This window comes from Salmo salar, chromosome 02 (genome assembly GCF_965601325.2).
Source record: "Salmo salar chromosome 02, fSalSal1, whole genome shotgun sequence".
Classification (NCBI taxonomy): Eukaryota; Metazoa; Chordata; class Actinopteri; order Salmoniformes; family Salmonidae; genus Salmo; species Salmo salar.
Genome location: NC_138292.1, coordinates 67537273 through 67553446, shown reverse-complemented (window position 1 = coordinate 67553446; position 16174 = coordinate 67537273).

Here is a 16174-nt window from a genome sequence, read left to right as displayed (position 1 = left end):
AGAATACCTCAGTAACAACTAAGGTGTGATGGTAGGTCTACTGTATGTAGTGAAGCACAAGGCCAGGAGAGGGAGAATACCTCAGTAACAGCTAAGGTGTGATGGTAGGTCTACTGTATGTAGTGAAGCACTAGGCCAGGAGAGGGAGAATACCTCAGTAACAACTAAGGTGTGATGGTAGGTTTATGTAGTGTAGCACTAGGCCAGGGGAGGGAAAACACCTCAGTAACAACTAAGGTGTGATGGTAGGTCTACTGTATGTAGTGAAGCACTAGGCCAGGAGAGGGAGAATACCTCAGTAACAGCTAAGGTGTGATGGTAGGTCTACTGTATGTAGTGAAGCACTAGGCCAGGAGAGGGAGAATACCTCAGTAACAACTAAGGTGTGATGGTAGGTCTACTGTATGTAGTGAAGCACTAGGCCAGGGGAGGGAAAACACCTCAGTAACAGCTAAGGTGTGATGGTAGGTCTACTGTATGTAGTGAAGCACTAGGCCAGGAGAGGGAGAATACCTCAGTAACAACTATGGTGTGATGGTAGGTATACTGTATGTAGTGAAGCACTAGGCCAGGGGAGGGAAAACACCCCAGTAACAACTAAGGTGTGATGGTAGGTATACTGTATGTAGTGAAGCACTAGGCCAGGGGAGGGAGAATACCTCAGTAACAACTAAGGTGTGATGGTAGGTCTACTGTATGTAGTGAAGCACTAGGCCAGGGGAGGCAGAATACCTCAGTAACAACTAAGGTGTGATGGTAGGTCTACTGTATGTAGTGAAGCACTAGGCCAGGGGAGGCAGAATACCTCAGTAACAACTAAGGTGTGATGGTAGGTCTACTGTATGTAGTGAAGCACTAGGCCAGGAGAGGGAGAATACCTCAGTAACAACTAAGGTGTGATGGTAGATCTATCTAGTGAAGCACTAGGCCAGGGGAGGGAGAATACCTCAGTAACAGCTAAGGTCTGATGGTAGGTCTACTGTCTGTAGTGAAGCACTAGGCCAGGAGAGGGAGAATACCTCAGTAACAACTAAGGTCTGATGGTAGGTATACTGTTTGTAGTGTAGCACTAGGCCAGGAGAGGGAGAATATCTCAGTAACAACTAAGGTGTGATGGTAGATCTATCTAGTGAAGCACTAGGCCAGGGGAGGGAGAATACCTCAGTAACAGCTAAGGTCTGATGGTAGGTATACTGTATGTAGTGTAGCACTAGGCCAGGGGAGGGAGAATACCTCAGTAACAACTAAGGTGTGATGGTGGGTCTACTGTATGTAGTGTAAGCACTAGGCCAGGGGAGGGAGAATACCTCAGTAACAGCTAAGGTCTGATGGTAGGTCTACTGTATGTAGTGAAGCACTAGGCCAGGGGAGGGAGAATACCTCAGTAACAACTAAGGTGTGATGGTGGGTCTACTGTATGTAGTGTAACACTAGGCCAGGGGAGGGATAATACCTCAGTAACAGCTAAGGTCTGATGGTAGGTCTACTGTATGTAGTGAAGCACTAGGCCAGGAGAGGGAGAATACCTCAGTAACAACTAAGGTGTGATGGTAGGTCTACTGTATGTAGTGAAGCACTAGGCCAGGAGAGGGAGAATACCTCAGTAACAACTAAGGTGTGATGGTAGGTCTACTGTATGTAGTGAAGCACTAGGCCAGGAGAGGGAGAATACCTCAGTAACAACTAAGGTGTGATGGTAGGTCTACTGTATGTAGTGAAGCACTAGGCCAGGAGAGGGAGAATACCTCAGTAACAACTAAGGTGTGATGGTAGGTCTACTGTATGTAGTGAAGCACTAGGCCAGGAGAGGGAGAATACCTCAGTAACAACTAAGGTGTGATGGTAGGTCTACTGTATGTAGTGAAGCACTAGGCCAGGAGAGGGAGAATACCTCAGTAACAACTAAGGTGTGATGGTAGGTCTACTGTATGTAGTGTAGCACTAGGCCAGGAGAGGGAGAATACCTCAGTAACAACTAAGGTGTGATGGTAGGTATACTGTATGTAGTGAAGCACTAGGCCAGGGGAGGGAGAATACCTCAGTAACAACTAAGGTGTGATGGTAGGTACTACTGTATGTAGTGAAGCACTAGGCCAGGGGAGGGAGAATACCTCAGTAACAACTAAGGTGTGATGGTAGGTCTACTGTATGTAGTGAAGCACTAGGTTAGGGGAGGGAGAATACCTCCATAACAGCAAAGGTGTGATGGTAGGTCTATCTAGTGAAGCACTAGGCCAGGGGAGGGAGAATATCTCAGTAACAACTAAGGTGTGATGGTAGATCAATCTAGTGAAGTACTAGGCCAGGAGAGGGAGAATACCTCAGTAACAACTAAGGTGTGATGGTAGGTCTACTGTATGTAGTGTAGCACTTGGCCAGGAGAGGGAGAATACCTCAGTAACAACTAAGGTGTGATGGTAGGTCTACTGTATGTAGTGTAGCACTAGGCCAGGTGAGAGAGAATACCTCAGTAACAACTAAGGTGTGATGGTAGGTCTATCTAGTGAAGCACTAGGCCAGGGGAGGGAGAATACCTCAGTAACAGCTACGTTGTGATGGTAGGTATACTGTATGTAGTGAAGCACTAGGCCAGGAGAGGGAGAATACCTCCCTAACAGCTAAGGTGTGATGGTAGGTCTACTGTATGTAGTGAAGCACTAGGCCAGGAGAGGGAGAATACCTCAGTAACAACTAAGGTGTTATCGTAGGTCTACTGTATGTAGTGTAGCACTAGGCCAGGAGAGGGAGAATACCTCAGTAACAACTAAGGTGTGATGGTAGGTCTATGTAGTGTAGCACATGGCCAGGAGAGGGAGAATACCTCAGTAACAACTAAGGTGTGATGGTAGGTCTACTGTATGTAGTGAAGCACTAGGCCAGGAGAGGGAGAATACCTCAGTAACAACTAAGGTGTGATGGTGGGTATCTGTATGTAGTGAAGCACTAGGCCAGGGGAGGGAGAATACCTCAGTAACAACTAAGGTGTGATGGTAGGTATACTGTAGGTAGTGTAGCACTAGGCCAGGGGAGGGAGAATACCCCAGCAACAACTAAGGTGTGATGGTAGGTCTACTGTATGTAGTGAAGCACTAGGCCAGGAGAGGGAGAATACCTCAGTAACAACTAAGGTGTGATGGTAGGTCTACTGTATGTAGTGAAGCACTAGGCCAGGGGAGGGAGAATACCTCAGTAACAACTAAGGTGTGATGGTAGGTCTACTGTATGTAGTGAAGCACTAGGCCAGGGGAGGCAGAATACCTCAGTAACAACTAAGGTGTGATGGTAGGTCTACTGTATGTAGTGAAACACTAGGCCAGGAGAGGGAGAATACCTCAGTAACAACTAAGGTGTGATGGTAGGTCTACTGTATGTAGTGAAGCACTAGGCCAGGGGAGGGAGAATACCTCAGTAACAACTAAGGTGTGATGGTAGGTCTACTGTATGTAGTGTAGCACTAGGCCAGGGGAGGGAGAATACCCCAGTAACAACTAAGGTGTGATGGTAGGTCTACTGTATGTAGTGAAGCACTAGGCCAGGGGAGGGAGAATACCTCAGTAACAACTAAGGTGTGATGGTTGGTCTACTGTATGTAGTGAAGCACCAGGCCAGGAGAGGGAGAATACCTCAGTAACAACTAAGGTGTGATGGTGGGTATACTGTATGTAGTGTAGCACTAGGCCAGGGGAGGCAGAATACCTCAGTAACAACTAAGGTGTGATGGTAGGTCTACTGTATGTAGTGAAGCACTAGGTTAGGGGAGGGAGAATACCTCCATAACAGCTAAGGTGTGATGGTAGGTCTATGAAGTGTAGCACTTGGCCAGGAGAGGGAGAATACCTCAGTAAGAACTAAGGTGTGATGGTAGGTCTACTGTATGTAGTGTAGCACTAGGCCAGGGGAGGGAGAATACCTCAGTAACAACTAAGGTGTGATGGTAGGTCTACTGTATGTAGTGAAGCACTAGGCCAGGGGAGGGAGAATACCTCAGTAACAGCAAAGGTGTGATGGTAGGTCTAATGTATGTAGTGAAGCACTAAGTCAGGGGAGGGAGAATACCTCAGTAACAACTAAGGTGTGATGGTTGGTCTACTGTATGTAGTGAAGCACTAGGCCAGGAGAGGGAGAATACCTCAGTAACAGCTAAGGTGTGATGGTAGGTCTACTGTATGTAGTGTAGCACAAGGCCAGGAGAGGGAGAATACCTCAGTAACAGCTAAGGTGTGATGGTAGGTCTACTGTATGTAGTGTAGCACTAGGCCAGGGGAGGGAGAATACCCCAGTAACAACTAAGGTGTGATGGTAGGTCTACTGTATGTAGTGAAGCACTAGGCCAGGGGAGGGAGAATACCTCAGTAACAGCTAAGGTGTGATGGTAGGTATACTGTATGTAGTGAAGCACTAGGCCAGGGGAGGGAGAATACCTCAGTAACAACTAAGGTGTGATGGTTGGTCTACTGTATGTAGTGTAGCACTAGGCCAGGAGAGGGAGAATACCTCAGTAACAGCTAAGGTGTGATGGTAGGTCTACTGTATGTAGTGAAGCACTAGGCCAGGAGAGGGAGAATACCTCAGTAACAACTAAGGTGTGATGGTTGGTCTACTGTATGTAGTGAAGCACTATGCCAGGGGAGGGGGAATACCTCAGTAACAGCTAAGGTGTGATGGTAGGCCTAATGTATGTAGTGTAGCACTAGGCCAGGGGAGGGAGAATACCTCAGTAACAACTAAGGTGTGATGGTAGGTCTACTGTATGTAGTGTAGCACTAGGCCAGGGGAGGGAGAATACCCCAGTAACAACTAAGGTGTGATGGTAGGTCTACTGTATGTAGTGAAGCACTAGGCCAGGGGAGGGAGAATACCTCAGTAACAACTAAGGTGTGATGGTTGGTCTACTGTATGTAGTGTAGCACTAGGCCAGGGGAGGCAGAATACCTCAGTAACAACTAAGGTGTGATGGTAGGTCTACTGTATGTAGTGAAGCACTAGGTTAGGGGAGGGAGAATACCTCAGTAACAGCTAAGGTGTGATGGTAGGTCTGCTGTATGTAGTGTAGCACTAGGCCAGGAGAGGGAGAATACCTCAGTAACAGCTAAGGTGTGATGGTAGGCCTACTGTATGTAGTGTAGCACTAGGCCAGGCGAGGGAGAATATCTCAGTAACAACTAAGGTGTGATGGTAGGTCTGCTGTATGTAGTGTAGCACTAGGCCAGGAGAGGGAGAATATCTCAGTAACAACTAAGGTGTGATGGTAGGCCTACTGTATGTAGTGTAGCACTAGGCCAGGGGAGGGAGAATACCTCAGTAACAACTAAGGTGTGATGGTAGGTCTACTGTATGTAGTGAAGCACTAGGCCAGGAGAGGGAGAATACCTCAGTAACAACTAAGGTGTGATGGTTGGTCTACTGTATGTAGTGAAGCACTATGCCAGGGGAGGGGGAATACCTCAGTAACAGCTAAGGTGTGATGGTAGGTCTAATGTATGTAGTGTAGCACTAGGCCAGGGGAGGGAGAATACCTCAGTAACAACTAAGGTGTGATGGAAGGAATACTGTATGTAGTGTAGCACTAGGCCAGGGGAGGGAGAATACCCCAGTAACAACTAAGGTGTGATGGTAGGTCTACTGTATGTAGTGAAGCACTAGGCCAGGGGAGGGAGAATACCTCAGTAACAACTAAGGTGTGATGGTTGGTCTACTGTATGTAGTGTAGCACTAGGCCAGGGGAGGCAGAATACCTCAGTAACAACTAAGGTGTGATGGTAGGTCTACTGTATGTAGTGAAGCACTAGGTTAGGGGAGGGAGAATACCTCAGTAACAGCTAAGGTGTGATGGTAGGTCTGCTGTATGTAGTGTAGCACTAGGCCAGGAGAGGGAGAATACCTCAGTAACAGCTAAGGTGTGATGGTAGGCCTACTGTATGTAGTGTAGCACTAGGCCAGGCGAGGGAGAATATCTCAGTAACAACTAAGGTGTGATGGTAGGTCTGCTGTATGTAGTGTAGCACTAGGCCAGGAGAGGGAGAATATCTCAGTAACAACTAAGGTGTGATGGTAGGCCTACTGTATGTAGTGTAGCACTAGGCCAGGGGAGGGAGAATACCTCAGTAACAACTAAGGTGTGATGGTAGGTATATCTAGTGAAGCACTAGGCCAGGGGAGGGAGAATACCTCAGTAACAACTAAGGTGTGATGGTTGGTCTACTGTATGTAGTGTAGCACTAGGCCAGGGGAGGGAGAATACCTCAGTAACAACTAAGGTGTGATGGTTGGTCTACTGTATGTAGTGTAGCACTAGGCCAGGGGAGGGAGAATACCTCAGTAACAACTAAGGTGTGATGGTAGGTCTACTGTATGTAGTGAAGCACTAGGTTAGGGGAGGGAGAATACCTCAGTAACAGCTAAGGTGTGATGGTAGGTCTACTGTATGTAGTGTAGCACTAGGCCAGGAGAGGGAGAATACCTCAGTAACAACTAAGGTGTGATGGTTGGTCTACTGTATGTAGTGTAGCACTAGGCCAGGGGAGGCAGAATACCTCAGTAACAACTAAGGTGTGATGGTAGGTCTACTGTATGTAGTGAAGCACTAGGTTAGGGGAGGGAGAATACCTCCATAACAGCTAAGGTGTGATGGTAGGTCTACTGTATGTAGTGAAGCACTAGGCCAGGAGAGGGAGAATACCTCAGTAACAACTAAGGTGTGATGGTTGGTCTACTGTATGTAGTGAAGCACTATGCCAGGGGAGGGGGAATACCTCAGTAACAGCTAAGGTGTGATGGTAGGTCTAATGTATGTAGTGTAGCACTAGGCCAGGGGAGGGAGAATACCTCAGTAACAACTAAGGTGTGATGGAAGGAATACTGTATGTAGTGTAGCACTAGGCCAGGGGAGGGAGAATACCCCAGTAACAACTAAGGTGTGATGGTAGGTCTACTGTATGTAGTGAAGCACTAGGCCAGGGGAGGGAGAATACCTCAGTAACAACTAAGGTGTGATGGTTGGTCTACTGTATGTAGTGTAGCACTAGGCCAGGGGAGGCAGAATACCTCAGTAACAACTAAGGTGTGATGGTAGGTCTACTGTATGTAGTGAAGCACTAGGTTAGGGGAGGGAGAATACCTCAGTAACAGCTAAGGTGTGATGGTAGGTCTGCTGTATGTAGTGTAGCACTAGGCCAGGAGAGGGAGAATACCTCAGTAACAGCTAAGGTGTGATGGTAGGCCTACTGTATGTAGTGTAGCACTAGGCCAGGGGAGGGAGAATATCTCAGTAACAACTAAGGTGTGATGGTAGGTCTGCTGTATGTAGTGTAGCACTAGGCCAGGAGAGGGAGAATATCTCAGTAACAACTAAGGTGTGATGGTAGGCCTACTGTATGTAGTGTAGCACTAGGCCAGGGGAGGGAGAATACCTCAGTAACAACTAAGGTGTGATGGTAGGTATACTGTATGTAGTGAAACACTAGGCCAGGGGAGGGAGAATACCTCAGTAACAACTAAGGTGTGATGGTAGGTCTACTGTATGTAGTGTAGCACTAGGCCAGGAGAGGGAGAATACCTCAGTAACAGCTAAGGTGTGATGGTAGGTCTACTGTATGTAGTGTAGCACTAGGCCAGGGGAGGGAGAATACCTCAGTAACAACTAAGGTGTGATGGTAGGTCTACTGTATGTAGTGAAGCACTAGGTTAGGGGAGGGAGAATACCTCAGTAACAGCTAAGGTGTGATGGTAGGTCTACTGTATGTAGTGTAGCACTAGGCCAGGAGAGGGAGAATACCTCAGTAACAACTAAGGTGTGATGGTTGGTCTACTGTATGTAGTGTAGCACTAGGCCAGGGGAGGCAGAATACCTCAGTAACAACTAAGGTGTGATGGTAGGTCTACTGTATGTAGTGAAGCACTAGGTTAGGGGAGGGAGAATACCTCCATAACAGCTAAGGTGTGATGGTAGGTCTATGAAGTGTAGCACTTGGCCAGGAGAGGGAGAATACCTCAGTAAGAACTAAGGTGTGATGGTTGGTCTACTGTATGTAGTGAAGCACTAGGCCAGGGGAGGGAGAATACCTCAGTAACAACTAAGGTGTGATGGTAGGTCTACTGTATGTAGTGAAGCACTAGGCCAGGGGAGGGAGAATACCTCAGTAACAGCTAAGGTGTGATGGTAGGTCTAATGTATGTAGTGAAGCACTAAGCCAGGGGAGGGAGAATACCTCAGTAACAACTAAGGTGTGATGGTTGGTCTACTGTATGTAGTGTAGCACTAGGCCAGGGGAGGCAGAATACCTCAGTAACAACTAAGGTGTGATGGTAGGTCTACTGTATGTAGTGAAGCACTAGGCAAGGAGAGGGAGAATACCTCAGTAACAACTAAGGTGTGATGGTAGGTATACTGTATGTAGTGAAGCACTAGGCCAGGAGAGGGAGAATACCTCAGTAACAGCTAAGGTGTGATGGTAGGTCTACTGTATGTAGTGTAGCACTAGGCCAGGAGAGGGAGAATACCTCAGTAACAGCTAAGGTGTGATGGTAGGTCTACTGTATGTAGTGTAGCACTAGGCCAGGGGAGGGAGAATACCCCAGTAACAACTAAGGTGTGATGGTAGGTCTACTGTATGTAGTGAAGCACTAGGCCAGGGGAGGGAGAATACCTCAGTAACAACTAAGGTGTGATGGTAGGTCTATTGTATGTAGTGAAGCACTAGGCCAGGAGAGGGAGAATACCTCAGTAACAACTAAGGTCTGATGGTAGGTATACTGTTTGTAGTGTAGCACTAGGCCAGGAGAGGGAGAATATCTCAGTAACAACTAAGGTGTGATGGTAGATCTATCTAGTGAAGCACTAGGCCAGGGGAGGGAGAATACCTCAGTAACAGCTAAGGTCTGATGGTAGGTATACTGTTTGTAGTGTAGCACTAGGCCAGGAGCGGGAGAATACCTCAGTAACAACTAAGGTGTGATGGTAGGTCTACTGTATGTAGTGAAGCACTAGGCCAGGAGAGGGAGAATACCTCAGTAACAACTAAGGTGTGATGGTAGGTGTACTGTAGGTAGTGAAGCAAATGGCCAGGAGAGGGAGAATACCTCAGTAACAACTAAGGTGTGATGGTAGGTCTACTGTATGTAGTGAAGCACTAGGCCAGGAGAGGGAGAATACCTCAGTAACAACTAAGGTGTGATGGTAGGTCTACTGTATGTAGTGAAGCACTAGGCCAGGAGAGGGAGAATACCTCAGTAACAGCTAAGGTGTGATGGTAGGTCTACTGTATGTAGTGTAGCACAAGGCCAGGAGAGGGAGAATACCTCAGTAACAGCTAAGGTGTGATGGTAGGTCTACTGTATGTAGTGTAGCACTAGGCCAGGGGAGGGAGAATACCCCAGTAACAACTAAGGTGTGATGGTAGGCCTACTGTATGTAGTGAAGCACTAGGCCAGGGGAGGGAGAATACCTCAGTAACAGCTAAGGTGTGATGGTAGGTCTGCTGTATGTAGTGTAGCACTAGGCCAGGAGAGGGAGAATACCTCAGTAACAGCTAAGGTGTGATGGTAGGCCTACTGTATGTAGTGTAGCACTAGGCCAGGGGAGGGAGAATATCTCAGTAACAACTAAGGTGTGATGGTAGGTCTGCTGTATGTAGTGTAGCACTAGGCCAGGAGAGGGAGAATATCTCAGTAACAACTAAGGTGTGATGGTAGGCCTACTGTATGTAGTGTAGCACTAGGCCAGGGGAGGGAGAATACCTCAGTAACAACTAAGGTGTGATGGTAGGTATACTGTATGTAGTGAAGCACTAGGCCAGGGGAGGGAGAATACCTCAGTAACAACTAAGGTGTGATGGTTGGTCTACTGTATGTAGTGTAGCACTAGGCCAGGAGAGGGAGAATACCTCAGTAACAGCTAAGGTGTGATGGTAGGTCTACTGTATGTAGTGAAGCACTAGGCCAGGAGAGGGAGAATACCTCAGTAACAACTAAGGTGTGATGGTTGGTCTACTGTATGTAGTGAAGCACTATGCCAGGGGAGGGGGAATACCTCAGTAACAGCTAAGGTGTGATGGTAGGTCTAATGTATGTAGTGTAGCACTAGGCCAGGGGAGGGAGAATACCTCAGTAACAACTAAGGTGTGATGGAAGGAATACTGTATGTAGTGTAGCACTAGGCCAGGGGAGGGAGAATACCCCAGTAACAACTAAGGTGTGATGGTAGGTCTACTGTATGTAGTGAAGCACTAGGCCAGGGGAGGGAGAATACCTCAGTAACAACTAAGGTGTGATGGTTGGTCTACTGTATGTAGTGTAGCACTAGGCCAGGGGAGGCAGAATACCTCAGTAACAACTAAGGTGTGATGGTAGGTCTACTGTATGTAGTGAAGCACTAGGTTAGGGGAGGGAGAATACCTCAGTAACAGCTAAGGTGTGATGGTAGGTCTGCTGTATGTAGTGTAGCACTAGGCCAGGAGAGGGAGAATACCTCAGTAACAGCTAAGGTGTGATGGTAGGCCTACTGTATGTAGTGTAGCACTAGGCCAGGGGAGGGAGAATATCTCAGTAACAACTAAGGTGTGATGGTAGGTCTGCTGTATGTAGTGTAGCACTAGGCCAGGAGAGGGAGAATATCTCAGTAACAACTAAGGTGTGATGGTAGGCCTACTGTATGTAGTGTAGCACTAGGCCAGGGGAGGGAGAATACCTCAGTAACAACTAAGGTGTGATGGTAGGTATACTGTATGTAGTGAAACACTAGGCCAGGGGAGGGAGAATACCTCAGTAACAACTAAGGTGTGATGGTTGGTCTACTGTATGTAGTGTAGCACTAGGCCAGGGGAGGGAGAATACCTCAGTAACAACTAAGGTGTGATGGTAGGTCTACTGTATGTAGTGAAGCACTAGGTTAGGGGAGGGAGAATACCTCAGTAACAGCTAAGGTGTGATGGTAGGTCTACTGTATGTAGTGTAGCACTAGGCCAGGAGAGGGAGAATACCTCAGTAACAGCTAAGGTGTGATGGTAGGTCTAATGTATGTAGTGAAGCACTAAGCCAGGGGAGGGAGAATACCTCAGTAACAACTAAGGTGTGATGGTTGGTCTAGTGTATGTAGTGTAGCACTAGGCCAGGGGAGGCAGAATACCTCAGTAACAACTAAGGTGTGATGGTAGGTCTACTGTATGTAGTGAAGCACTAGGCCAGGAGAGGGAGAATACCTCAGTAACAACTAAGGTGTGATGGTAGGTCTACTGTATGTAGTGAGGCACTAGGCCAGGAGAGGGAGAATACCTCAGTAACAGCTAAGGTGTGATGGTAGGTCTACTGTATGTAGTGTAGCACAAGGCCAGGAGAGGGAGAATACCTCAGTAACAGCTAAGGTGTGATGGTAGCTCTACTGTATGTAGTGTAGCACTAGGCCAGGGGAGGGAGAATACCCCAGTAACAACTAAGGTGTGATGGTAGGTCTACTGTATGTAGTGAAGCACTAGGCCAGGGGAGGGAGAATACCTCAGTAACAGCTAAGGTGTGATGGTAGGTCTGCTGTATGTAGTGTAGCACTAGGCCAGGAGAGGGAGAATACCTCAGTAACAGCTAAGGTGTGATGGTAGGCCTACTGTATGTAGTGTAGCACTAGGCCAGGGGAGGGAGAATATCTCAGTAACAAATAAGGTGTGATGGTAGGTCTGCTGTATGTAGTGTAGCACTAGGCCAGGAGAGGGAGAATATCTCAGTAACAACTAAGGTGTGATGGTAGGCCTACTGTATGTAGTGTAGCACTAGGCCAGGGGAGGGAGAATACCTCAGTAACAACTAAGGTGTGATGGTAGGTATACTGTATGTAGTGAAGCACTAGGCCAGGGGAGGGAGAATACCTCAGTAACAACTAAGGTGTGATGGTTGGTCTACTGTATGTAGTGTAGCACTAGGCCAGGGGAGGAAGAATACCTCAGTAACAACTAAGGTGTGATGGTAGGTCTACTGTATGTAGTGAAGCACTAGGCCAGGGGAGGGAGAATACCTCAGTAACAGCTAAGGTGTGATGGTAGGTCTACTGTATGTAGTGTAGCACTAGGCCAGGAGAGGGAGAATACCTCAGTAACAGCTAAGGTGTGATGGTAGGTCTACTGTATGTAGTGAAGCACTAGGCCAGGAGAGGGAGAATACCTCAGTAACAACTAAGGTGTGATGGTTGGTCTACTGTATGTAGTGAAGCACTATGCCAGGGGAGGGGGAATACCTCAGTAACAGCGAAGGTGTGATGGTAGGTCTAATGTATGTAGTGTAGCACTAGGCCAGGGGAGGGAGAATACCTCAGTAACAACTAAGGTGTGATGGTAGGTCTACTGTATGTAGTGAAGCACTAGGCCAGGAGAGGGAGAATACCTCAGTAACAGCTAAGGTGTGATGGTAGGTCTACTGTATGTAGTGTAGCACTAGGCCAGGAGAGGGAGAATACCTCAGTAACAGCTAAGGTGTGATGGTAGGTCTACTGTATGTAGTGTAGCACTAGGCCAGGGGAGGGAGAATACCTCAGTAACAACTAAGGTGTGATGGTAGGTATACTGTATGTAGTGAAGCACTAGGCCAGGAGAGGGAGAATACCTCAGTAACAGCTAAGGTGTGATGGTAGGTCTACTGTATGTAGTGTAGCACTAGGCCAGGAGAGGGAGAATACCTCAGTAACAGCTAAGGTGTGATGGTAGGTCTACTGTATGTAGTGTAGCACAAGGCCAGGAGAGGGAGAATACCTCAGTAACAGCTAAGGTGTGATGGTAGGTCTACTGTATGTAGTGTAGCACTAGGCCAGGGGAGGGAGAATACCCCAGTAACAACTAAGGTGTGATGGTAGGTCTACTGTATGTAGTGAAGCACTAGGCCAGGGGAGGGAGAATACCTCAGTAACAACTAAGGTGTGATGGTTGGTCTACTGTATGTAGTGTAGCACTAGGCCAGGGGAGGCAGAATACCTCAGTAACAACTAAGGTGTGATGGTAGGTCTACTGTATGTAGTGAAGCACTAGGTTAGGGGAGGGAGAATACCTCAGTAACAGCTAAGGTGTGATGGTAGGCCTACTGTATGTAGTGTAGCACTAGGCCAGGGGAGGGAGAATATCTCAGTAACAACTAAGGTGTGATGGTAGGTCTGCTGTATGGAGTGTAGCACTAGGCCAGGAGAGGGAGAATATCTCAGTAACAACTAAGGTGTGATGGTAGGCCTACTGTATGTAGTGTAGCACTAGGCCAGGGGAGGGAGAATACCTCAGTAACAACTAAGGTGTGATGGTAGGTCTACTGTATGTAGTGAAGCACTAGGCCAGGGGAGGGAGAATACCTCAGTAACAACTAAGGTGTGATGGTAGGTATACTGTATGTAGTGAAGCACTAGGCCAGGGGAGGGAGAATACCTCAGTAACAACTAAGGTGTGATGGTAGGTCTACTGTATGTAGTGTAGCACTAGGCCAGGGGAGGGAGAATACCTCAGTAACAACTAAGGTGTGATGGTAGGTCTACTGTATGTAGTGAAGCACTAGGAGGGGAGGGAGAATACCTCAGTAACAGCTAAGCACTTGGCCAGGAGAGGGAGAATACCTCAGTAACAACTAAGGTGTGATGGTTGGTCTACTGTATGTAGTGTAGCACTAGGCCAGGGGAGGGAGAATACCTCAGTAACAACTAAGGTGTGATGGTAGGTCTACTGTATGTAGTGAAGCACTAGGTTAGGGGAGGGAGAATACCTCAGTAACAGCTAAGGTGTGATGGTAGGTCTGCTGTATGTAGTGTAGCATTAGGCCAGGAGAGGGAGAATACCTCAGTAACAGCTAAGGTGTGATGGTAGATCTACTGTATGTAGTGTAGCACTAGGCCAGGGGAGGGAGAATATCTCAGTAACAACTAAGGTGTGATGGTAGGTCTGCTGTATGTAGTGTAGCACTAGGCCAGGAGAGGGAGAATATCTCAGTAACAACTAAGGTGTGATGGTAGGCCTACTGTATGTAGTGTAGCACTAGGCCAGGGGAGGGAGAATACCTCAGTAACAACTAAGGTGTGATGGTAGGTATACTGTATGTAGTGAAGCACTAGGCCAGGGGAGGGAGAATACCTCAGTAACAACTAAGGTGTGATGGTTGGTCTACTGTATGTAGTGTAGCACTAGGCCAGGGGAGGGAGAATACCTCAGTAACAACTAAGGTGTGATGGTAGGTCTACTGTATGTAGTGAAGCACTAGGCCAGGAGAGGGAGAATACCTCAGTAACAGCTAAGGTGTGATGGTAGGTCTACTGTATGTAGTGTAGCACTAGGCCAGGAGAGGGAGAATACCTCAGTAACAGCTAAGGTGTGATGGTAGGTCTACTGTATGTAGTGAAGCACTAGGCCAGGAGAGGGAGAATACCTCAGTAACAACTAAGGTGTGATGGTTGGTCTACTGTATGTAGTGAAGCACTATGCCAGGGGAGGGGGAATACCTCAGTAACAGCGAAGGTGTGATGGTAGGTCTAATGTATGTAGTGTAGCACTAGGCCAGGGGAGGGAGAATACCTCAGTAACAACTAAGGTGTGATGGAAGGAATACTGTATGTAGTGAAGCACTAGGCCAGGAGAGGGAGAATACCTCAGTAACAGCTAAGGTGTGATGGTAGGTCTACTGTATGTAGTGTAGCACAAGGCCAGGAGAGGGAGAATACCTCAGTAACAGCTAAGGTGTGATGGTAGGTCTACTGTATGTAGTGTAGCACTAGGCCAGGGGAGGGAGAATACCCCAGTAACAACTAAGGTGTGATGGTAGGTCTACTGTATGTAGTGAAGCACTAGGCCAGGGGAGGGAGAATACCTCAGTAACAACTAAGGTGTGATGGTTGGTCTACTGTATGTAGTGTAGCACTAGGCCAGGGGAGGCAGAATACCTCAGTAACAACTAAGGTGTGATGGTAGGTCGACTGTATGTAGTGAAGCACTAGGTTAGGGGAGGGAGAATACCTCAGTAACAGCTAAGGTGTGATGGTAGGCCTACTGTATGTAGTGTAGCACTAGGCCAGGGGAGGGAGAATATCTCAGTAACAACTAAGGTGTGATGGTAGGTCTGCTGTATGTAGTGTAGCACTAGGCCAGGAGAGGGAGAATACCTCAGTAACAGCTAAGGTGTGATGGTAGGCCTACTGTATGTAGTGTAGCACTAGGCCAGGGGAGGGAGAATATCTCAGTAACAACTAAGGTGTGATGGTAGGTCTGCTGTATGTAGTGTAGCACTAGGCCAGGAGAGGGAGAATATCTCAGTAACAACTAAGGTGTGATGGTAGGCCTACTGTATGTAGTGTAGCACTAGGCCAGGGGAGGGAGAATACCTCAGTAACAACTAAGGTGTGATGGTAGGTATACTGTATGTAGTGAAGCACTAGGCCAGGGGAGGGAGAATACCTCAGTAACAACTAAGGTGTGATGGTTGGTCTACTGTATGTAGTGTAGCACTAGGCCAGGGGAGGGAGAATACCTCAGTAACAACTAAGGTGTGATGGTAGGTCTACTGTATGTAGTGAAGCACTAGGCCAGGAGAGGGAGAATACCTCAGTAACAGCTAAGGTGTGATGGTAGGTCTACTGTATGTAGTGTAGCACTAGGCCAGGAGAGGGAGAATACCTCAGTAACAGCTAAGGTGTGATGGTAGGTCTACTGTATGTAGTGAAGCACTAGGCCAGGAGAGGGAGAATACCTCAGTAACAACTAAGGTGTGATGGTTGGTCTACTGTATGTAGTGAAGCACTATGCCAGGGGAGGGGGAATACCTCAGTAACAGCGAAGGTGTGATGGTAGGTCTAATGTATGTAGTGTAGCACTAGGCCAGGGGAGGGAGAATACCTCAGTAACAACTAAGGTGTGATGGAAGGAATACTGTATGTAGTGAAGCACTAGGCCAGGAGAGGGAGAATACCTCAGTAACAGCTAAGGTGTGATGGTAGGTCTACTGTATGTAGTGTAGCACAAGGCCAGGAGAGGGAGAATACCTCAGTAACAGCTAAGGTGTGATGGTAGGTCTACTGTATGTAGTGTAGCACTAGGCCAGGGGAGGGAGAATACCCCAGTAACAACTAAGGTGTGATGGTAGGTCTACTGTATGTAGTGAAGCACTAGGCCAGGGGAGGGAGAATACCTCAGTAACAACTAAGGTGTGATGGTTGGTCTACTGTATGTAGTGTAGC